The sequence below is a fragment of the Erythrolamprus reginae genome, chromosome Z (genome assembly GCF_031021105.1).
Source record: "Erythrolamprus reginae isolate rEryReg1 chromosome Z, rEryReg1.hap1, whole genome shotgun sequence".
Lineage (NCBI taxonomy): Eukaryota > Metazoa > Chordata > Lepidosauria > Squamata > Dipsadidae > Erythrolamprus > Erythrolamprus reginae.
This window is the reverse complement of record NC_091963.1, coordinates 36,349,995-36,374,108: the sequence shown is the minus strand read 5'-3', so window position 1 is coordinate 36,374,108 and position 24,114 is coordinate 36,349,995.

The window sequence follows — 24,114 nt, the reverse complement described above, 5'->3', positions numbered from 1 at the left end:
TTTTAACACAGTGGGAGCACAGGTAGCAGGTAAAAAGTCTGGGAAAATAACCATATCTTTATCAAATGCATAAAGCACAAAAGACATCAGATAAACTTCTCCAGGGAGTATTCCAATAAAACTCAGGTGCCGTTATCAAGAATACTTAATAACCACACTTGGCTCACTTCACTTGGCAGAAACACACAAAGCAGAATCTTTGAAAGCAAATAATAAAACTTGGTAAGCATATACTGAGAAAGGTGTCTTTTAGCATCTTAATTCCAAAGAGTTTATATTTTTATGTATTCACCAGCACTGTTTCATTTAGATCTAAACGCAAACCTGGAGCCATTGTGCCTATGAAAAATCAGCATGGTGTCATTTGAAAAGTCTAATTTCAGTTAATGTTCTTTTGATTCTATTTTTCAGTAAGCAAAACATATGGTCCATAATTTCTTACAATAATTTGAATTAAAGTTTATAAATACAAAGTTAAAAGGTATACAGATTAAGAATATAAAAAACTAAAAGTGCAGAGAAAAAGAAAAAAATGTATAAAGAAATTACTTCTCTCTCCACCAGACAAGTGCAAACAGTAACACCACTTTCTCTAATATTTCAATAAAACAGATCTTCTTCCTATATTTCATCTTATCAATAGACAAATTATAAAATCTCAATAAATATTGAGTAGTTTAACTATTAAGGCAACTGAATAAAATATAGAAAACAAAATAAGAAACTATTATTCAAGCAACAAACCATAATAAAGCAACAAGCTTTGGAGGGCAGTACTGTAGAGCAGGGATCCCCAAACTTGGCAATTTTAAAATTTGTGGACTTCAACTCCCAGAATTCTCCAGCCAGTTGCTGGAGGATTCTGGGAGCTGAAGTCCATAAGTCTTAAAGATGCCAAGTTTGAAGACCGCTGCTGTAGAGAATGAAGAAAATTATAGTAAGTCTTGCCATTCCTGTAGGTTCCACAGCAGCTAGGAAAATATACTGGCATGATTTTTAAGACAATAATGTGAACTAAACAACATCATTCCCCCATAACTCTGAATAGGGTTACTAAACCTGCAGCTATATTATAATCCTTGGCCATATTGGCTACGAATTCTGGGAACTTCTCTTCCAACATACAGTACGTATAAAGAATTAGCTTAGCAAAGAGTATGTTTTCAAGATTCAGTTGCATCTATACAAAGAGGATTAATTATTTTATCTTCTTTTGTCTATGTTGAAAAAAATGTAGAGGACTACAATTTTCCTGAGAGGGAGCCTTCCCTTCCTTTCAAAGCTATTGCTTTGACACTATCTTTTAAATAAGTATTCAAAAGTCCTTACATGAAATATCAATATAACAAGAAAATATCAAATCAATACAAAATGACTCCAAGCATCAAATCAAACTCCTAAAGCTGCCACTTATACGTAGGACAATAGACTTATCACACTGTCAAAACTAAATCCTGAAAACTCCCATAATTGTTTCACTTTACTACTGTAAACTAATTCAATAACTAAAGATTTTCTCTTACCATGGAGCTGTAGAAGGGGCTTTTTTTTCACAAACAAGCCTTCCTTTCAGATTATATCTTAGCTACTGATCTTCTGCACAATTCCCACTGTCCTGCAGAAATCAGTGATTGACAATGTAGCTTGGATATCCTTTTTCTGCAATGAATGTGGTTCTAAAGGTTCCCAAAATCCAAATTATTCATTCTCCTAAGGCAGAAAGCTTTAGAAAACACCAGTGGAAAACAATGCGGAAGTAAAGGCATTATAATGGCTTATAAAATTAATCAAGAAAAGAAGAGACAAGACACCAACAATTTTCTTCTTCAATCATCTATCCCTCTACTCTAAAAAGAAGCTAGACTAAGGCAGTGGATTCAAAGCAGCTGCTGTGTTCTTCACTGTTACTGCTGTCACCACTAATAAAGAGTATAATTGGGAACTAGCTGGACCAGGAGTGGCTGAGCAGGCTCCCCCTGTTAAATGATAGACCTGCTCAATGAACGGTACAATAGAGTTGAATAGAATAGAATAGAATAGAAATAACAGAGTTGTAAGGGACCTTGGAGGTCTTCTAATCCAACTCCCTACTTAGGCAGCAAACACTACACCACTTTAGACAAATGGTTTTCCAACATCTTCTTAAAAGCTTCCAGTGTTGGAGCACTCAAAACGTCTGGAAACAAGTTGTTCCACCGATTAATTGCCCCAATAGGAAATTTCTCCTTAGTTCTAGTTTGCGATTGGTTTCCATCTCTTACTCCTTGTCCTGCCCTCAGGTGCTTTGGAGAATAGCTTGACTCCCACTTCTTTATGGCAACCTCTGAGATATTAGAAGACTGCTGTAGTGTCACCCCTAGTCCATCTTTTTATCAGACTAGACTTCCCCAGTTCCAGCAATGGTTTTTTATATGTTTTAGCCTCCAGTCCCCTAATCATCTTTGTTGCTCTTCCCTGCACTCTTTTTAGAGTCTCAACGTATTTTTTACATGGTGGCAACCAAAACTGGACCACAGATGGGGACAGATTATCCCAAACAAAACAAAAAATAGGAATCATATAAAGAAGGTATGAAGAACATATAGATTTTCTGATTTATTGCATTATTGCAAGGCATTCTTATCATAATACCAACTGTTTGATTGTTAGGAATCATAGCTGGGCAGTATTTAGAATGCCTCACTTCTATTGTAAAAGTTACCATCACTTGGGGAATTAAGTTTGAAGAGCAACTGGATGAAGACCTAGATTTGTTTTGGTTTTCTCAACTATGGAAATATATGTTCACATGAGGCCAGTAATCTTTAAGTTTAACCACAAAGATTCTTGATAAAATAAAAATAATAAAATAAAACATACCTCTGGGGAGAAGAGAAAATATAAGGATAATAATAAAGAAAAAAGAAGACTGTTTCTTACTCAAGTAGCTTTATTTCACAATCTCCAAAGGGCTTACAACATTGTAAGCAGAACAACCTTCTCCAATCTTGTGCTCACAAATTTATTGGATTACACCACATATCATCTTCAGCATGGATGGCATGTTGTTTGGAAAATGATGAAGAACAAATATAAAATGTAAGATTGGAGAAAATTTACAATGAAGAGATGGAATATAGAAAGTTTCAGAGTCAAATCCCATCTTCATTTTGGTTCATGGTACCTGTAAGTTAATTCTGTATGAAAATGAATAATTGGGAATATTAGAAAAATGATTATACAATATATCTAAATATTAACAAGATTTATCACCAGGAAAAGATGAGCTTAGCAAAATACAACCATGTACTTGGGAGTTGCTAGGATTCACTGGGTGTTAAGTATTTTGCTTTTCGAAATATTTGTTGAATGTATAGATAAATAACTGCACCATAGATACCTATTCTGTTCAGTGCAGTCTTCTATACATTTCACAGATAGCAAAATGCACAGGTGGATAGCTAAAATAAGTCTTGACTTTTTCTTACTCAAGTAGCTTTATTTCACAATCTCCAAAGAGCTTACAACATTGTAAGTGTTTAGCTTTTATTCTGTGTGGCCCACAATCCCCATACATATTCTTAATTGGAGTTTGAATAAGTCTTTCCATTCTTTATTGTACCGCCCCTATCATTCTTCCAGCTTTGCAACCCCTTAAAGCTTTCTTGTATTTTATTGACAACCACTTCTTGGTGGGCAAAGCCCCTGGGAAACAGCTCTGTCAATATTAAGTGAGGATTTATGTGACTGAGAGGCAAAATCGGTGATTATGTTTTACTTAGCAAGGAAATATGCTGGTTGGAATGCCATTTCCCCTCCCCAACCCAATTCATAAACAGTCATTTATGTTTAGGTTAATTGGGCAAACACTCTTCTTAAATGTGTTGGTTTCCATCACTATGGCTTGTTGATTATAACAGCTTTCTTGTGGCATAATTCCTGAGGTTTGGCTTTTAGTCAAATGAGATTTGTTGCCATTATTTTTATAAAGGCCAAGGTTAATTAATTAATTATTGTTATTAGTTGCTGATTTAGTGAGAACTCAATAGAAATCTTCCTCATTAACTATCTTTTGGTTAAGGTTATTAAATGTTTTCTGTCTTCAATCTTGTGAAGCTATTTCATTGTCAATAATCTTCCAAGTTAATCTTTCCAAGTTATTACAATTTTTTGTTTGTTTGTTTAAATCCATTCAAGGGAAGACTCTAAAAATTACGTTTCCCGAAAGCCTTTCCTTCCGTGTTTAATCCTTTTAATGGCCCACTTCATCCAAAATCAATTCAATTTCTCATCTACCCGTGTTTAATGCAAATTGGTTAGACAGGTAAAGAACAGGAAAATAAGTGAATTCTAATTTAAAACTTTTAATTCCAGCATTTCTTTTCCTTTTGGGGAGAAGAGGATGAGCTCCTAGAAAATGAAGTTGGATGGTTTAGTGGAAGCTATTTTTAAAAGGACTTGGACTACCTTGACTATTTCTTTATCTCTTGTCCAGTATCTTAAAAAAAATATTCTAAAGGAACTGTTAAAATGTAAGGATGGGAAGGAGAGGGAAGAAGCCTGAAAGCAATGTTTCTCAAAAAGACATTTTATTCTAGTTGTTTCACTTAAAGTCCCCACCAATGCTTAACGAGACATCAGTCTTAATTATTTGTTGTCTTTGTTTCCAAAGAAAAAGATTGCATACAAGAGCACTGCTTTTCAACTATCCTTTCGTACAAGGCACTGGAATCAGAATGTGTCACTACTAGAGGTAGAGATGCTGAATGCAAGATGCTTGTGATCCTTTGAGAATATAACACTTAAAACTCGATCCACGTTTAGGAGAGGGAACTTTCTCCTATTGTATCAGAATCTCACAGAAGAAAATCAATGTGGTAGTTGTCCATGGTTCTGAAATAACTGTATACAGGAGACATGCTACCCAGGGCTAGGCAAAGTTGGATCTTTTATGACATATGGACTTCAACTCCCAGAATTCCTAAGCTAGCATAATTGGCTTAGGGATTCTGGGAGTTGAAGTCCATGAATCATAGGAGAGCCAACTTTGCCTACCCCTGTGCTAGCCAATTGAACCACTTCCGCATGACCTGCCTCGGTAGAATTCTGAGGATCCAGTGGCAGGGTAAGGTGCCTGAAACTGAGATCCTCTCCAGGGTGGGCCTGATATCAATTCCCACCTTGCTGATGAAAACCTATCCATGATGCTAGAATGCCACATCATCGCATCCCTAAACAGCTCCTCTATGGCAAGTTGTCTAAAGGAAAGCGGACACATGGGGGGGACAAAGGTAGTGATACAAAGACATGTTGAAAGCTTCCTTTAAGTCCCTAAATATCAACACCACCTCCTGAGAAATCCTGGCACAAGATCGACCAACATGGCACATGCTAATCCACCAAGGCTGCTGCCAGACATCTGAGACCAGAAGAACATTCATAGCAGAAGAGAAGCGAGCACTCCACAAAACCAGAGCTTCATATTCTGCAACAATAGTGTCCACACATGTCTGTCCAACATGTGGTAGAACATTTCATGTCCGTATAGGCCTTACCAGTCACCTGCAGACACATCACATACAGCCCACAACCCATTAGATGTCAAGGTTCTCTTTGAACACAATGGACGAACATCATCATTACTGAAATAACCACTCAACATGCATTCTTAGTCAGTCCCTTAGAAAAGTAAATGTGCAATAAGATTGGGATGACAGAAAAGCAAGGTAGAAACAGTTTGCATTAAAAGAACTTACTTTAAATTTTTCTCTTTAGAGAAGCATGAAAAAGAAAAAAATTCACTAGAGCAACTCTAAAATCACAAAAGCAAGGGATATTGGAAATATGTTTTTTCCTACTTTTCCGAGGGTAAGAAGATTCTCTCTCTTTTTTTTTTGAAATCTTCTTATCCCTTGGAAAGAGGATGAAGTATTGATAAAATATTCTAATAAAAATATTGAGAGCTGATAAAATAGACCTGGTTGGCTAGACAGATGATTTAGGAAAGAGATGGCCTCTGAAACAGTATTGGTGATTAACATGCATGACGGCATGCATGATCTAGCTTAGGGCTTACTAATTAATCCAATAATTCAAAGTGAATGTAAGACCCAACAAAGCCTTCAAACTGAATAACATGGAAGTTAGGAAATTAGATATTTGATATATATTTGAAGTGGTGTCAGGTAAAGTAAAAAGTGGTACCTCTTCTAACAAACTTAATTCATTCCATGACTAGGTTTTTAAGTAGAAATGTTTGTAAGAAGAAGCAATTTTTCCCACAGGAATCAATGTAAAAGCAAATAATGTGTGTGATTGGGGAAACCACAGGGAGGGTGGAGGCCCTGTTTCCTCCCAGGAGATTCCTAGAGAGGCCCCACGGAGGGTTCTCCCTGCCTTTTCTGGTTACAGTTTTGGAGGCTTGGGTTTGTAAGTGGGAAATGGTTCTTGAGAAGAGGCAAAAGAACCTTGAACACCCGGTTCTTATCTAGAAAAGTTCATAAGTAGAGACATTCTTAGGTAGAGGTACCACTGTACTTCTCATATAAATTCCCCCAAGTGTCTACCCATAAAAGATGGACATTCTGGCTGAAACATTTACCCTATACGGCAACACAGCAAAATAAGAGTTCTCAGTATAAGTAGAATACCTTCAGTGTTCTATTGAAAAGTCTTCCAGAGATATATTGTTGAAGACTATATTTGAATTCATATAATAAACCGGGAGATCATGAGTTCTAGTCCCATCTTAGGCAGGAAAGCCAATTGGGTAACTGATCCAGACATTCTCTCATAACTCAATCCACCTCACAGGGTTGTTGAGGTTGTTGAAAAAATAGAAGGAGGAAGGCTTATTAGTTATATGCACTACTTGAATAATAAAGGTGGGATATAATCAAATATATAAATATATAATAAATGGAGATAGATATTATATTAACTCCAAGGATGACACTAACTAGAAATCTAAAAGTTTACAGTGAGATTAATCTGAAACTTTAAGGCTGCAGAAAGCTGTTCAGTGATCTTTAAAATTAGAATCCCTTGGGAAGAGAGTGGATCCTGAACTCCAAGCTCCACTTTAGACTTTCAGGTTTTTAAAAAATCAGATTATGTCACACTCTTTCTATGTCTTGTGTTAACTTTATGAACAATCCCAGATGGCCCTCAACTTTCTGCTCCAAATTTCTGTTGCTAAGCAAGACAGTTGTTAAGTGACCTTTGTCCTATTTTTTACTTTTCTTGCAATGGTTGTTAAGTGAATCAATGCAATTGTTAAACTAGTAACATGTCTGTTAAGTGAATGTGCCTTCCTCGTGGATTTTACTCATCAGAAGTTCTCAGAAGATGATCATGTGATCATAGGACACTACAACTGTCATAAATGAGTCAGTTGCCATGCATTTGAGTTTTGACCATGTGACCATGGAGATGCTGCTGTGAAAAACAGTCTTAAATCTTTTTGTGTGTGTGCTGTAGTAACTTTGAATGGTCACTAATTAAACTACTGTAAATCAGGCAGCATTTACAAGCAAACTTTGGTAGGTCAACCAGTACCTACAAGCACCAAACAACTATATGAAAGATAAATAATAAAATTTTAAAGTAATATAGGTTCTTTCCATTTCCAATTATGTTAGGTATAGGCAGAAAAGCTCAAACAAAGCCTACCAAAAAGTAGATGATAACCTTACAATAAGACTGAACCATGTGCTATTCTGTATAAATATAACCCATTGACTACCAGATTCCATCCTAGAACAACATCTGTGGTTTCCCTCATATTCTGAACTCCACACAGTGGTTTACAAGAGACTACGGTAATTGGTTTGTACTTTACTTATTTTTATTGCTTTTAACTGGATAATGGAATGACCAACCCTTTTGGGAAGACAGAAACTACAGGCAGTGTTGGCTATTAGCAACCCTCATTATATCCAGCCCAAAAATTTGATTAAGGTCACTTTGTAGGCAAAAGGAACCCTGGTCTCACATAAAATTTTGAAACAGTCAGAAAATTAGAAGCAACAGAAACCAACCAGTTTTGTGTGGTAGTTAAGGTACTGGCCTAGAAACAAGGAGATTGTGAATTCCAGGCCCATTTTAGGCATGAAAGATACCGGATGACTTTGAACCCATCTTAGCCCAACTAGATTATAAAGTAGTTTTGTGGGGTAAATGGGGGGGAGTATTATGTATTTCTTGCCTTCAGCTTACTTATAAGGTAATAAAGGTGGGTTTTAAAAAAATAAAATAAAAATACAATTGAACAGAGAAAGAGCATTGTATAATTTTTTACAAAGGTTTGCATTTTTAAAAGCAGTACCGGTAATACACACATTAAATGCATATGCATTGTTTGCTTTATTTATTTTTTTATTTTTCTTCATGAATAGTTGGTACCAGTACAATAGTCAGTTGGGGGAATGTGTAGTGAATATTTGTTTACAGCTTCAATTAATGAATGCCAATGGGATTTGCTTTCAGATAAAGATAAACTCATTTGTTTTTCTTTTTTTAATTCATTTGCTACCAACTAAATTATTTCATGATTATGCTTCTCAGACATTTCCTGTGAATCAATTGAAATTTATTCCAAATAATAAATTAGATATGGAATTGGATCATATCACTGGGTTCTATGGCCTGCACTAGTGGTATTTTATATCAAATATAATCCTTTTTCACCTAGACCCACTACGACCAATGATAAAACCAGTAAAGTGATTCAGAATATCAAACAAATTTCATAAATTTCAGGAAAAGTAGCAACAGCAATTCTGGCTACTTTTATTTGAAACTGAAGTTTTCATGTCATTAGAGTCTATGACCCTTGCATTAAAGTCACTTATTTCACCCAATAGACACCACTTTCTACTAAATATCCTAATTGAAAGTGTTGGATTTCAAACCCCATGAATCTCCCATCCAATTCTTGGAAGATTCCTTATTGGAGAAGTATGCTTTGGACTATAATTCAATTAATTCATTATTGAAAGAAGTCAAAGCAAAATTGAAGACTTACAGTAAGAAAAGAACATTATAGGCCCCAGAAAAATTGATAAACATCTTCATCCTTAATAGATTTATGCCATGGATACAATCCTGAAATATGAAATAAGGCATGTGATAGAGAACAATATAGAGAACAATAATTGTTCTTTATAACATACCATAGTACATTCATATATTCAAGATTGGCCTGAGAAGGGGTATCTCTGTGTTTCTCTGTCTGCCTGCCTCTCTCTGTGTTTTTCTGTCTTTTGTCTCTCTTTTTGTCTAACTGTCTTTCTCTGTCTCCCTCCCTCTCGTCTCTCTCTCTTTTTCTCTCTCTCTCTCCCTCCCTCTCTCTCTGTATACCCCCCTCTCTCTGTGTCTTTGTCTCTCCCACACCCTCTCCCTATAAAGATTAGCTGTCCCATACATCAGTCCCTACTAAACTTTGTTGAACTTATAGGTCAGCATAACTTTATATCTGGAAACACCTATGTTCTGCTATGGGTGCCTCTCTCACTAGATTTTGGAGTCCTGCTACCATTAGTGACCAAAAAGATATTGCACCTGGGGTGGATAAGCAAGATTAGGGCATTAAAGGGCAGGGACAGGGATTACAGATCATACCAAGTCACGGGTTGCTTATTCACATAGATGATTAGGGCACCTTTGACTGGGCTCACTCAATCATACATCATTTTAGTTTAGCCTCAGCTACAACTCCGGCAGGAGTCGGTCTGCCGCGCTAGTCGGCGTGCAATAAGGCATCCCGCTGCGCCGACCTGCTCAACAGTTTCGGAAAAGATCGGGGTCGGTTCCGCTGGTTTGGAGGGGGAAGATATTTTTCAGGGGAGAAAAACTGGCACGTTCTCCTTTCCTTCCATCCGAAGAAGCCTGTTCAGGAAATGGCTGGCAGTATTCATCGTGAAGGCACTTTCATTAAAAGTAACTCATTCGACTTTCACCATAAATTGAGCGACATCCTTACGGCAGAACCTTTTTATCCTTGATAAAGTGCTTGCCAAGATTTGGGGGGGGGATGGAGGGGAGCGAAGACTGGGAGGAGAGAGAGAAGTAGAAATCCGTCAAGCGGAGTCGTCAAGTTGTCAGTCTATAGCATAAAATATAGCTAAAAGCGCCTATTTACCAAGTCCCCGAGGGGGTGCTTTAAATGCTAAGTTAGGCGAACCCGGGCTGAGTTAAACGTGAAGGGAAATCGCCGGGCGCCGTTCGCCCCAATCGCAGCACAGAGAGTAAGACTGGAACAGCAATTTTGGGGGGATCGGGACTTGGATTCCCTCGAGAAACGGCCGCTTCCTAGCAAGGGAGCAAAGAGCGATGGGGAGGAAAGAATAACCTGCTTTCTCCCCCCCCCCCCACCACCATCTCTGATCTCCTGGCGATTTTGCGTTAATAACATTAGTGCTATAATATCATGAATATAATTAACAATATTTGCCAGAATCGCCAGATGGAAATATTGCCTCTGTGTAAATGGAGAAACACACATACGCACACACAACTCACCCGCGACTCCAACGTTTAAAACCAGCTATTGAGGCCGAAGGAAGCGGGAGTTCAATTATCAAGCTAAACGCAGCAAGGGGGGAGATGCCCACTCCCATTTCACTTAAATGCCTTTGTACTAATCTGTTGTGTCCCCCTGCGCTCCTGATAATTAAAGAGAAAGAGAAGAAACATCAAGAGCCCCCCGCCCCCCATTTTAAAAATAGAAAAAATGTCTGCAAGCGAGCATAAAAAGAGCAGAATTGTAGTAGATCTCGTCTCAGCTGACCTGGGAACCGCTAATTGTGTTTGAGCAAAACACTAACTTTTGGTTTCTGTCCCTGCGGAGTTTTACCTTAGGAAAAACGCTCCCTTGAAACTCTCTGGGTGCTGCGTGGAATCGGCGTTGTTCTTCGAACTCCAGCGCTTGTAGAATTGCAGCAGAAGAGACTTAATAGCACGCGTGGGTATCGCAGTTGGATTTCCTGAACGCTACGAAACGGCATTAGCGAGCTAAGAAACAAGGCGCTAATGAACTGAACCGGAAGGTCGGGGGAGGCTAACCGGGTCACCTTACTCATCTCCTCGAAAGGAAGCCGCACTGGATTCGGAGGGCGAGGTGTTGATCCCAGGAAAACGTCTTTGGGATTAGAGGAGGGTAAAAGCAACGGAATGTCAGGAAGCAATTCATTAACAGATTGGCCCACCTAAGGAGCGAGCGATGCTCTTTAATGACACGGTTGTGTCTGTAAGTGTCAGCGAGATCTCCAGATCTCGCCATAATAATGCGCCTGTATTATTTGGGATAGAAGGCATATTGGGTCCACGCGGAGCCTGCACTAAGCGGCCTGCACAGAAGCGCAAAGAGTATTCTGTAAAAAGCACGCTTTTATAACCGCTTAATAACCGCTTTCTTAGAAATAACCACTATACCTGTGTGGATGTGTGAGACCGTAACCCATATTTCCACCTTGAACACAGCTAGCAGTAGACGCTTTTATTTCACAAGGTCGCTTGTCGCAGCACACTTCGAATCCTACGCAGCCTTATTATGGACAACCATTTTTCTACAGGCAGAAAAATTCAGCTAGGGGTTCCTTGTTTATTTACCCTTGCAAGCAAACAAACAAACAAAGCCAATTGTGACGAGCGCGGGTGCGCAGCCAACTGTTTTGCTCTTTCTGTGGATATCTACAAAAGTACAGCAAATCGCTTCGAAGAAAGGAGGACGTGGGGAGGGGAGGCAGTCAAATAATAGCCAAATGCTTTCAGCACTCCCACTCTCACTACTCACCCACCCACTCTCACACAATCTTTGAAAAAGCCTTGGGAGGAATGGTTAGTGGAGGAGAATAGGGCCCAGTTGGTAATAATTTCCTTGCAGCCTGCGGATAATGCTTAGCTGACTGGGGGGAGGAGAAAGAGAGAGACGGATTATAATTCTGCCCTTTAATTCTGAGGAGGAGAAGAAAAGAATGACACCAAAATCATGGAACGGGGAGGATTGACTAAAGAAATATAAGATGCTCTAGAATCTGCAGCCGCGTCACCCACACCCAAAAGCTATTCTCTCTCCCTACACATACACACAATCTCCCAAAAAGAAGCTGAAGCCATGGGTCAAGCCTTTTACCCTACAGTTCACCCTTGCCTGTACATAGGCGCCCGTCTAGGAGCAAAGGCGCTCTATCGGCCTTCTTTGGTTAAAACTAGCAGGCTATCCGCACCAGCGACCGTCCTCACCTACCCGCATTAGTGTTACATCACTATGCCTCGGTGCTAGGAACGGGCAAGTGTGGACAGCCCTCTAGGTGTGCAAAATAGGGAAGAGGCCTCGAAACACCCCGCCGACCCTTTCCCACAATGGAAAGTCAGTCAGGTGACTTCTTGGGCAGTGTGATATGAGAAGGGCAGATAAGAAGGTGTGGTCACACGCCCCCCCCCCTCCCTTAAATAATTGGCCTCGGGATAGGTCAGCCCAGCCGCTATCCGAGTCGTGCGGGATCCTTAATTTGAAAGAACGGCATTCCCTCGATGAAGCAAACAATGGCGATATGAATACCAAGGTGGAGATCAGAATCGGGGCAAAGATAATATGCACATAGCAAAAGTTGTTGGGATTTTCGACCAGCGACAGTGGAACACTTAACTAAACTTTTTCAGAAAAAGGTGTTCGGGTTTCAGATTGGTCCACTCTTGGTTGCAGCTCCGATTTTAAAAAAAGAAGAGGATGAGGAAGAAGACATGTTACAATTACTAGTCACTAGCTTCATAGATCAAGTGGCTGGCAGCGAAGTCGTAGAAGTGAACCACGCAAGAGGCCAAAAGAGTTGTCATTACAGCTTCGATCTTCTAAGCCTTTACACACATTCTACGGAAGACCAGAAGTTGGCTGCCAAGTAAACCTGGGATTTAATCTTCAAATGTTAGTCCCCTTATCGACAGCAAAATTAGCCACTGTACTGCCCAATCAGGATGCGGGCGAAAATTTAGGATTTAAACAGGCCAGCTTCGCGGCTATACAGCACAGTACTACGAAGTGATTTAGTCCAGAACATTGTGCGAGGCTTAGAGGACAACGCTATTACTTAACACTCTCTTAGACCGTACTCACCCATACGAACTCCGTGTACTGCTAAAGGAGTCATTGGTTTCCAATCTAGAGTTCAGAAAATGTAGGAAAATGTGCCTAAAATGAATCTAAGAAGGCAAAGAAGGACAAGTCTCATCAACAGAATAAAACACAGTACTGTACTTGATTTGGTGCTTAAACAGGAGGCGGATCGAAACAAATCTATCAACCTATTCCTCCACGACTCGGTGGCCTCAATGTTTCGACGCGGCCTTGCAGATAGACCTTTCTCAACCTGGTGCCGTCCAGTCTCTTTGGGCGACAGTTTCCATTATCACCCCGCTTGGGTAATGGGAGAGGAAGTCTCTCCGATAATTTGACAGGCTCCAGGTAGGGAAAAGCTAGGCGACTTTGGGGTGCGTCACTACGAGCAGGACGCGAGGCACCTCAGCCGTAAGGCCTGAGATTGCCGACGCACACACAGAGAGAGTTGCGTAATCTGCGCAATGACATTTTGACTCTGATCAGCGCCGAAGTGGAAGGAAGCCCTAAATCAAGGTCGGAGGGGATAGACTCGTTTGCAAGTTACGATTTCTACTTCTGCCCTTGCCTCTTCCCCGCCTCCTTTAGTGGCGCACAGGTTAGGTTTGAACGCAGTGAATCCTATTGAAACCAACGAGATTTGTCTCTGTCACAATGAGCGCTGGTTCAAGGGTTGTGGTGGATTCTGTCTGGCTGCCACGCGTACCAGATACCCTCCCCCCACACACGCAAAAAAACTTTTCTTACAAAGTTTGAAATAATTTACATGTGGATGAGGAGTTTCTTTAAATTGTCTAATAAAGATATACACGGAGGCATTAACAGGTTTAACGTGTTAAAATGTGTGTACACGTACTTATATAACTATTCTTGCCTTAAGGGTGTAAACGGAAAAGACCTATATCGTTCCCATTTTTACTGTACCTATAAAAGTAATGTATCATTTTATATATTAAATTATTTGCCTATCAGAACTTTATACTGTCTTATTTCACTACCCTGTGTATGTTTGTCCCAATTTACCCACTAGTGTAATTTTCACACTTGGAAGCCTGCTGGAAACGCTCCAGAAGTAACACCAGGTTCAAGTTTCAGGTGAGGAATGATTCCAACTCCTCTAATAGTTCGTAGCCTAAACCGCAACTCACTCACCCAGCACACACACACACGATGAAAGGTTAAAGGGAACGGTATGTTTCGGCTCATCTATAGTGAGTCTGGGGAATTATCTATTATTCATTGAGCACGTTTTAAATAATGGGTGGCGATTCGCCCACGAACGGAAGATTGTTCTTGTTTTAACGAAAGCTTCCTGATGAAATGGTTATTGTGCACCATCCGGGGTTCTTCTAACGCACCAGTTACCCGGTGCAAAGAAAGAAGGAATCCTGAGATCCGAAGAAGCCAATGCTAAGATTCCCGGGGACTGAGCCAAAAAGGAGGGGAGCAGAGGGAAAACTTGTTAAGGTTATGCCCCGAATTCCTTCGAGAGCCAGGGACATTCAAAAGCCATTACTGGCTTCAATCCAGAGCTTGGCCAGAAAAGCACCCGCTGCAACAGCTCCTGGCCTCCTTGGGAGCGGCAGTAACTTTAACCAGCAACTCAATCGGCTTGTAGCTGAGGTTACGTTGGTTGGGTCGGAGATCGGATGTGTCACAAACGGAGCCCGGCAGACGGAGAAAGGACAAAACCTGGTTAGCCGAGCTTCTAACCGAGCTTTGTGCTTGAACAGTCAAACTGGACCCTGGTTTTCTGTCCTTGACTTCCTTGAGGGCTTTCCCTGCTGCCGGCCGGCAACAAACGCGCCTCGGAACTGGCGGGATCTAGCTTCCCTTTCATTTTTTTTTTAAACTTCTCGATCGATTTTCAACTGCCAGCGGAACTCAGGATGAAAGCGAATTTTATCTTTCTCCAACCCTCCACATTGGTTGGCTGTGTCCCGTTCCGTACAATTCGGCCTCCCCGGAGGAAGTGGCGGCAGGCAACAAAACGTCGCCCCTTAACTAGTTCGCGCCACCGCATTAAATGCTTAAGTCAAGTTTAACTAAGACTTGAAAAGCTCAATGCTGTTCCCCGACCTGTTTGCAGAAAGGCCCCGGGCAACTCAGCCAGGAAGTAGAGCACGATTTAGAAGAGCGGGAGATTTGGACTTGAACCATAAAGTTGAGCTGAGGAAGAAGTCTGGGCCAAGTCGAAAAAGGGTTTGAAACGTTGGTTTATTTTCAAATTCGGTTAAATCTTGCATTGCTTTCTCTGAAATTCTCTTTTTTTCCCCTCTTCCCCTCCTGTTTCCAGCGCGGGTTGGGGGGGGAGGGAGCGAAGGCACTCAGGTAATGAAATTGGTAACTAAACAGTAATTGAATCAGCATAATTTGCGTACGGAATGCATTTCAAATGCTCCCGGTATACAATTAAAGAATTGCCGCGCTTATTTCCAGAGTTCTGCACATTCAGAATAAGGACCTATTTTAAGTTCTAGCAAAGGTGACGGGCGAAAGTGAGAAAAATCACGCAGTTTAGGGATGTCGACCCTGGTTAAATGCTAGATAGTTTTCTTAACACAGTTTACAACAATCAGAAGAAATAGGGATGGTGGTACAAAATCCCCCCTTCACCCCACCCCACCCCCAAAAAAATATTTTAAAGAAAAAATTGCAAAGGGTAAATGAGCCTTTCAGGTGTCCATGGTCTATGAAGTCTTGCATAATCATTGCCCTATGGGGTGTCACTAGGGCAATGTCACTGAGTCTTGTCACTTTGGCGGAGCGTCCAATCTGCAACCAGTTCACACGTTCCTTTTGGATCCACATCTGTCCACCGCATAGAGGATGCAGAATGCACGCGTGTTGGTCTTTTATTAAAAGGAAAGGCCAAAACGCTTTCCAAGATTTTTATTTTATTTGATATACTTCTAAACTGGCACACGACCCTCCTTTGGGAGGGAGAGAGAGCGAAGGTTACCCGAGCAGGTGGATGGCATCCAAGAGCGATTATTTCCAACGGGAGGGGTTGCCCCCGTGTTCACCTGTTTATCCTGAGACCTCTCGAGCGAGGCTGAAATTGGGGCACACCGCCCTCAAGCGGCCAAAGGTTGCAATTACAGGGAGCGGGTGAGGTGGGGGGGAGCTTCCGAAGAAAGGCTTACCCCGGAAGACCCTAAAGAATCTCATTAGGTTTCTGCTTGTTGGGTTGAAATTACACTCAGGCCTTTTCAGCTCCTGTTCCCTTGTTTTCTTCCTCTCCGCCCTAATCCTCGTACTGCCGTTTATCCGATCTGTAAACCGGTGGCTTCCGAAAGAAACCGAATGGAGAGCTCTGGTGATGCAGACCGTTCGACCCCTGCAAAGAACTGGATCGGCGGGAAAAGGAGAGGCTGCAACCTCTATGGCCCCGTTAATCTTCAAGGGGAGTTATTCCCGAGCACTTTCCTAGTAAGCTAAGGGAGGATGCTCGGTGGGCTCCCGGCGAAAGGGTTCATATGAGTAGAGCTTATTCTGTGGTGGGGAAGGGAAGGATAACCAACGGGACTCTATTTTCCCACGCGCAAGATTTCCGCTAGTGGAAAACGACTCGAAGGGATTTTCGGAGTAACAACGAAGACCGTTTTCTTCGGTCCGGAAAACCATTCTAAGCCCCGAACGGGGCATGGGGACAAAGAAGCTGGCTTCCAATAATCACACCGACAAGGGTTCTGCCAAATATTACCTTCCTATTCCTAGCTCCTGGTGCGTGTATTGGGTTCCAATTCTCAAAGCGCCCGCCTAGAATTGTCAAAACGGCAGCTCCCACCATCCCCAGCTTGGACAGGAAGCCTACTGCTCCCATCATTCTCAACTAATGAGGCGGCTGGCCAATTGTTTGAGAGAGATGGAAGGTCATTAAGAAGACACCAGATCGGGAAGAGAGTTTCGGACGTCGGTGCGAGGGAGGGGTCGGAGAACCAGGGTGACAGCGGACTCATCAGAATGGCCTTGGAACTCAACTCCGCGTGTTTCCTAAACGCCCTGTGATTTTGGGCCCCCTTTCATGTGTGAACGAACAGAACGTTCAATGCTCAACTAAAAGAGCGTAAGGAGGAAAAAGTTTTACAGAACGTGAGTCCGAAACACCACCGCAAAACTGGTAAAATCCTTCCAAGAATCGCTGCGCAGGATCCCTACTTTCCCACTCTGAATTCCCCACACAGACAAGCGGGGAGCTGTCATAAAATAAGATTGCAATACCCCCTTGCCCAGTAACCGTTGTGTGACAAACACACACACAGGCACACGCACGCACGCTCCAAGAGAAAACTCCCCAAGAGCGACCTCCTCACCCCCAACTTAAAGCTTAGACCTTTGAAGTTGCCGGAGCTGAACTCTCCTCTCTGCCCCAGGGGACCTCCGTGATTGATGGGGGCACTCGGAGACCTAAGAAGTTTGTCTGGAGTGTAGGACGTCTTCCCCAGGATCGAGGCCTCCCCTGCTGATATCCCGCCGGCAGCCCCGGCTGGGAGACGAGCAGAGAGAGGTGGGGGGGAAGAGAGGCGCAGAAACTTACCAGGTACAGCACAGGTTGCAGCAGAAGCACCGCGTACCAATACGTGGACTGCATCCTCGCGGCTCAAACTTCCTTCGGGCTGCTCGGGCTCCCTCTCTGTTTCGCCAGAATCATAGATCCACCCGGCATCTACTTTAAAGAGCCAGGACAGCTCGCTTCAGCCTAGGCAAAAATGAAAGGATAAACTCCATGACCACGAGACAAGGTTAGCTGCCGAGTTGAGTGGGAAGGGAAGGAGGGGCACCCAGCCGGCGAGGGGGAAGAAGGAGATGCCTCAAACAGAATTAGTCCATCTGGCAAGAGCGCCGGGAGAAGAGCTTTCCTTGGGCCAAATTAACTAGTTGAGGGCTGACTCCAAAGCGAGAGGCTTAATGAGAGCAGGGCGGGGGGGGGGGTTTCCAATGTCCAGCGCTCTTGCTGCTTAGGAGGGTGGGAAGAGAGGTCATCCACCAGATCTTTCGCCGCCGCCCCGACTCTTCGCGTAGGGCAGGAGTAAAGCTACGCGCTGGGCCAGGAGGGCGCGGAAAGTGGGGGGGGGGAGAAGGCTCGGGAGAACGGCCGGGGAGGCTAAGAGGAGCTAATCGCTTAACCTGGGCTCCCGGATCTCATGGCCGAGACAAAGCTCAAGTCCCATGCAAAGGTTTCGAGACAGTGGCTTGAACCTGAGAGGCGCCCAAAGAAGCTCGTGCGCGCGCGCACACACACACATACATACAAACACACACACACCTCGCTTTCTCCCACTGATCCTCCAACCCCACTCCACCCACATCCCCCACCCGCTTTTCGGTGCTTCGAAGCCGCTCTTCCTGCCTCTGGCTTGTTCTGACCCTCTTTGCCTCACTGCGGGGTCGCCAAACCTCCCCGCTGTTCGAGTCGCCCCCTCTTTCCCCCTCCGAAGGCTCGTTGGAGAAAAGGAAAGCGTCCACCTACTGCATGTGGGGTCCGAAAGCAGGTGTCGATCTCTGGCAATAGTCCATAGGAAAAGGAATCAGCACGTAAATCAAAGCCAGCTACGCGGGCTCGGGTGCTCGGACAGGGTCCCCTCGGCGTGGTTGCTCCATGATATGGACAGAGGTCCCGAGGAAACAGGTGCCGCCGGTTTCGGAAGGGAAGCGCCCAGGAACGTCACGATGGCAGCAAACTTGCAAGAAGAAGGAGACCTGAGGCTGTCCGGACCGTCCGCGTCTTTTTTGCAGCAGCCAACGGCACCAGCAGTAGCCACCGCTATTGCCTCCTGGGCGTTCCGAGTGATTTGTCTCTATTAAAAATGACTTATTGGCCAGCAAGTGCCCGGCGATGGCTGCTCTTTAAGTTTCGATAAAATCTATCTGCAAAGACCTTGGCTGATCATCTCTTTGGGGGGGAGGGAGAGAAAAGGAAGAAAGGGGGAGAAGTGGAACGGGGGAAGGGGAGGGGAAGCCAAGCGATGCAGTACGAGCGGCTGGGTGGCGGAGCCCCAGAGCGCTGTCCGAATCATTTCAGCAGGAAAAGGGAAAGGGGAAAAGAAAGCTATGAGACTTTAAGCTGCATCCCAGCCTCTATAGCCTGAAACTGGCGGCGAATCAGAGTCCTCCCGAGGCGCTCTGCAGTGCAGTGCCCTGCCGCCAGGGGACTCCCTTCCGCTCTTTCGCAGGCTTACACAGCCGCCCGCATTCACGGCGGTCTCCTCGCCGTGAACCACGGGGCGTGGAAAAGGGATGCCCTAGCAAAGCATTCACGTGCCCTTTGTGCCGGGAGACAGAAGAAAGATTGGCTTCGCTTCGTTTCGTCTTCTCTCTTTCTCTCTGTCTTTCTCGCCCCGCCCCGCCCCGCTTGCCTTGGCTCCTTCTTCTTGCTCAGTAGCAATTAGTATCCCATGAATATGAATAATGATGTCGCCCTTGGCTCCCGAACCAACAATAAAGCATTTGGAAAGGGAAGCTTCAAGTCTTCCGATGCTTCCCTGGAGTTGACTGCAGGGCGCTAGGAAATGGCTAGAGCAACGAGCCGCGAAGTCTGGTACCCGAGATAAGAAAACTTGGGCGGCGTGGCATGGCATGGCGAGAGCTGCCTCAGATGCAAAACCCGCCCTTTTCCGGGGCGGGGTGAAACTGGAGGTCGATACCGGTAGCTGAGGCTATTTCCCTCACTCCTACGAAACCGCCACTTCGGAATAGTTACTTCGGAACCATTGCCTTGGGCTGCCTTGTTCCAGACTTGAAGATAGACATTACACAATGGAGTCAAGATCAGCCTAGTTGACTGCTGGGCCCTTAACAAGCATATCTCCCGTACTCCATCTGTCAATACCCCAAAAATAAAGTTGCTTAATGTGTCAGTTGCTCCCTAACAGTAGTTTACCATAGTCCCCGGCATTGACTTATATAGCCAAATTGTAGACACAGAGAGAGATATATATATACTTTTGGTATCCTATGGTGTGACAGATTGAAAAATAGGCTCATGAACAAGGAATTTGAGGATCTAAGAGTGATTCACCTAAAGTAAAAACAAGAGACGGGAGACTTGGTAAATCTATTGTACATAATCTTAACTAAGACTTTTACAGATCCATTCTGAAATGAAAATTTTTCTTTTTGCTGTCCTTGTTTAGCAAAAAAAAAAAAATTCGATTGCAACCCTTTACAGACTTATCTAGCATTACATACCATTGAATTCAATGAGTTTATTCCTGGGCAGATTTTGCAATGCAAATGTGCTACAATAGACTGTGTATAGAACATTAATTTGAGGAGCTAATAATACCAAACACATCTTGCAGATGCTATAATGAAAGGAGGCTACTACACCAAGCTTATAAGTTACCTAATTTTTAAAGTGTTTCCAGACAGCTTTTATTTCAGCTATCAGAACTCTGTTTCCTGGAGTTTTAAAAGCAATCCTAATTTAGAGTGCATTTGCTAGAGATGAAGAAGTGAATTTGCAAGGGATGGAGACATGAATTTGTGTTCATCAAAATCAATTCACAGATAGATTGGTCACTATAAGTTGTACACATTATACATCAAGAGTGTCTTAGAATAGCACAGCACATCCAAAGATCCAGCAAACAAAGACATCCTAGCTTAAATCCTAGGGTGTCTCAATTGAAAACAAGGTAAATGCTCCCAAAGTTGAGATCATTCTCAAGTTACTACAGTACTAGACGATCTACTGATCTACTAGTACAAGTGATTTACTAGATCACTTGAGAGCTGGGGGGTTTTCCCTTTCAAGCTAGATCATCTTTGTCTCTGTGACCCTCACAGAAACCAAGATGCCAGTTCATAACCCCACTTAACTGTTAAAAATATTTTCTTACTGGGTTCTTGGTATTCTCTGGACTTGTACTTCTTTATGGTATTTTATTATCTAGTTCAATAACATCATTAGTGCATGGAGGAGTGAAGATTCAAGCATAATCTCCAGCTTCCACAAACATTCTTAGAAAATGGAAATCATGTGTAGTCCCAATCTAGTGACTGTTTTGGACATGTGTGAAAAAGGGAGCCTTTGTGACTGCTGGCACCATGGCAGTGACCTGGGGACAATACCTGCACTGGCCTAAAAAAGATTGTCAACTTTTTTGTGCTGATACAAAATATTCCAAACTGAACCACCCACATTTTCCTCTCTCTCTCTCCCTCCCTCCCTCCCTCTCTCTCTCTCTCTTTTCTTCCTCTCCTGTTTTTGGTTCTGTGGTTTCATAGCAAATTGTTTGAGAATATGGAGGGGATAAAGAAATGGGAGCTCTGGGTGATTTTTTTTAAAAAAATTCTCCTTTCTAAAAGAATCTCTGGTGCTCTGACTTCCAATCCATGCAACTCTGATATTTGGCTGGACAGATTCTAACAAACAGCAGCCCCTCTCATGACTTGCTGACAAAGCCTGTGATTTATCGTCTTCCAAAGGAGGAAACGGGGGAGAGAGAGAGACCGTCACCCTATGAATGCTCTAGTCTAGCAGAAAAGAAAAGGATTTCATTTGTCCTGCCAAGTACCTGCTCTCTTGGAACACATCTGGATGATTAATATTGCTGTCTGACATTTTGATACTAATCTCTAAAATACTGTTTCAACTCAGAAGCTTCACTTTAGAACATTGCAATAAAAAGCTGATTGGTGATTAAATACCTTTAGATAAACTGCATTGGAGTCTGGATGTGACCATGATGGAACCACAGTGAACATTTTCTTTAAGCTTGTGGTGTATTTTTGCAAAAGAATCCAAGCCTCTTGTATCCCCATGAAATTACTAAAAAGGGATTCTGGAATTCTAGATCCTAGTCTTGCTCCTTTCATATTCTAAATAAATGTCCTAGTTCGTCATTCTTAAGCATAAATTATCCTCGCTCTCCTTAACAAAGGTGCCACTCAATAAGGAAAGCAAATCATAAAGCTGTAGTAGCTTAGCACTTTTTTTACAAGGGGGGAAAAAGGCAGAGCAGCATCATAGCAGTCACCAATAATGAATTTGACAGAATTTATATGTGGATCTCCTAATCGCTCTCTAGGTGATTTACAATAAATCAGCAAGGGTTTTTCATTTTCAGTAATTACTCCACAAATAAAAATAGGCTGATAGCATAAGAAACACAGCTTCCCTATTGCCCTTCAGTTAGAGAAATCTTATTGGACATTTGGCTGAAGCTATGCAGGTTGCTGCTTTCCTTGAACCAAACTGATGGCTGCATATTTCAAATGACCACATTTTGGGTATTCCGAAACAGGCCCATATTTATGGCTGGTGTGTGTGTGTGTGTGTGTGTGTGTGTGTATACCATTTGTGGCCAGCTTTTAAGTGCTTAATACACCTTAGCTAATTTATGTGACAAATGTGGCAACTTTGTTTATTCCTTTCCTTAATAGTATCAAACTGAATATAGACCTCACAGCTTATGGATTGTGTTGTGGTTAGCTCCAAGGACTGTGGATGTGGGGGAGACATCCACATGCTGCAGGCCTGTTTCCCCCCCCCCTGTGGAATCTGCTAATGAAGGCTCCTCTGACCCAGAAGACATGAGTGACAGGGAGGAGGAGAGTGTGGCAGACAGCTCAGAAGGAGATCAATTATCTAGCTCCTCCTTGGATTCAGAACAAGAGTTAGTGATACAGCCACCCATGCATAGGCAATAACTGAGAGATTATTATCAAAGAAAATGAGGCCACCTGTGGTTGGGTGGGGCTGTGGTAATTAGTGAGGCTGCTATAAATATGAGCCTGTGGGTTTGGCCATTGTGGAGGATTATCTGATTGTTGTGTTTTGTGACTGCTTTACTGACTTTGACTTTTTGTGTGTGCTGATTTTCCCCCGCTTTGAAACTAAACCAGAGCAAAGTGTGTTTCACTTTGTGAAAGAAGGACTATGAATTGCCTCACAGCTGCAAGCTAAGTATTACAGGACTGATAAGGGACTTGTATAAATTACCAGTTTGTTTGGAGATGAGTGCTCTTTGCTATAACAAAAGAGGGCTTAGTTTAAGTGAGTTTTCATTATGAAGAACACTGTTTTGAATTTTCAAACGTGTGTGTGTGTCTGAAATTTGTACCTGTGAATTTTTGGGAGGATTCTACCAGAGAGCCCGACAGAACACATTGTAATTTTAGTAGTATTGACAATGAATACTTGATAGACTGGATTTTAACATGGATTTTATCTGTTATTTATCATTTTATCCTACAACTTTTGGTTGTGTATTCACTAAGTGTTTTTATTTGTTTTGGTCTATGACTGTAATAATAAATTTGATTTGATTTGATTTGATACAGTGTCCCGTGATTATGTGACTACATTTTATGATATTTTGCTGAAATCCAGCATTTATGTTTGGTTTTCAGCAAAACCAATCCTATGGATCAATGACTGTAATGTTCATTTAACAACTGCTATGGAAAAGATCATACAATTAAATCAGTCGTATGAAAGATCTGCTTTAAAACCATTGGGTCTTATGACTGTAATGGGCAGGTTCTATTATGATCATAGGTTTGAGGATTACCATGAAGTTTCTTCCCATCTCCAGGTGTCTTTGATCTAAAAGATAGCTTAAAGCTACAACCAACCCACTTGGCACAGATTTTTTTCATGTCCCCATCTAAGAGAGGCATATCTTTGTATGGAACATTACTTGAGACAAGTGTGTTAACAAACTCCTGAACATTGATTACCGTTCTTTGCTTCACCTAGCCATCATTCTAGAGAGTAGGCACTGATTATTCCTTTGTAGTACATTAAAAGGAGAAATCTTCCATTTGATCTCATTACTGGTGATTACAAAGGCATGATGGCCATGGGGCTATCTCGGTAACCATCCCGAAATAGCTTTGCTGCTACCTTCTTCTTGATTGTATTTTTGACTTCCTTGCCTAGCCTAAAACTTGGGAACTTCCTGATGGCACCCCATTCAAATACTAACTAGGTCCCACACATTTTAGTTATTTCAAGAACAGCAAAATTGGCAATGTACTGCTACCTCCTGCAACTGATTACATTACAGGTG